Source organism: Phyllobates terribilis, unplaced genomic scaffold (genome assembly GCF_046119375.1).
Source record: "Phyllobates terribilis strain yellow unplaced genomic scaffold, ASM4611937v1 Scaffold_517__1_contigs__length_1237599, whole genome shotgun sequence".
NCBI lineage: Eukaryota > Metazoa > Chordata > Amphibia > Anura > Dendrobatidae > Phyllobates > Phyllobates terribilis.
In genome coordinates, this window is record NW_027363277.1 from 245458 (window position 1) to 246084 (window position 627).

Sequence of the window (627 nt, forward strand, 5' to 3'; positions counted from 1 at the left end):
TCGTTCCCTTCCCAGAAGCCATACACTACCAGAATGCAGGCGTTTGGCCAGGCAAGGCCTTGTACTATATTTCAAACTCAGCCGGTGGTGGCAGCGAGTAATATTAATAATTGGGCTATTGTGAAGCTGACAGTGACTGTACAGAGGGCATTAACATATATTCCATATGTTGGAATCCCTGATGAAATCCTGACACAGTGACAGCATGGTGAGATATAGAGTGATCTCTGTGGAATACATGACAATGGAGATGCCGGGGACTGAACCTGGGGCCTCATACATGCAAAGCATGCGCTCTACCACTGAGCTACATCCCCTGCATGTGTGTTATGCTCATATGCAAAACCCTAAGGGTATGTTCACACTTATTTGAAAGCAGAAATTTCTGCAGCATTTCCACATCTCTTGGCAGGAAAAACGCAGCGGCAAAAACGTGCTTTTTTTCCTGCATTTTTCTAGCGTTTTTAGACAGCAATAAATGACATGGAGATAGATAATGGAGATAGATTGAGTAGATAGATAGACAGATATATTGACCAACAGACGTACAGAGAGACATTTAGACATAGGAACAGACATATAGACAAATAATTGCACAACCACCCAACATATAATAACTTTGCACCC

The 627-nt window shown here is 42.6% G+C and overlaps 1 non-coding gene across 1 annotated transcript; it reads right to left on the minus strand.

Moving 5' to 3' along the window:
- Positions 1–245: 245 nt before the first annotated feature.
- TRNAA-UGC (transfer RNA alanine (anticodon UGC)) lies at positions 246–317 on the minus strand. The gene has a single exon. It is a non-coding gene; the product is annotated as a tRNA-Ala (tRNA).
- Between the last annotated feature and the right edge of the window lie 310 nt (positions 318–627).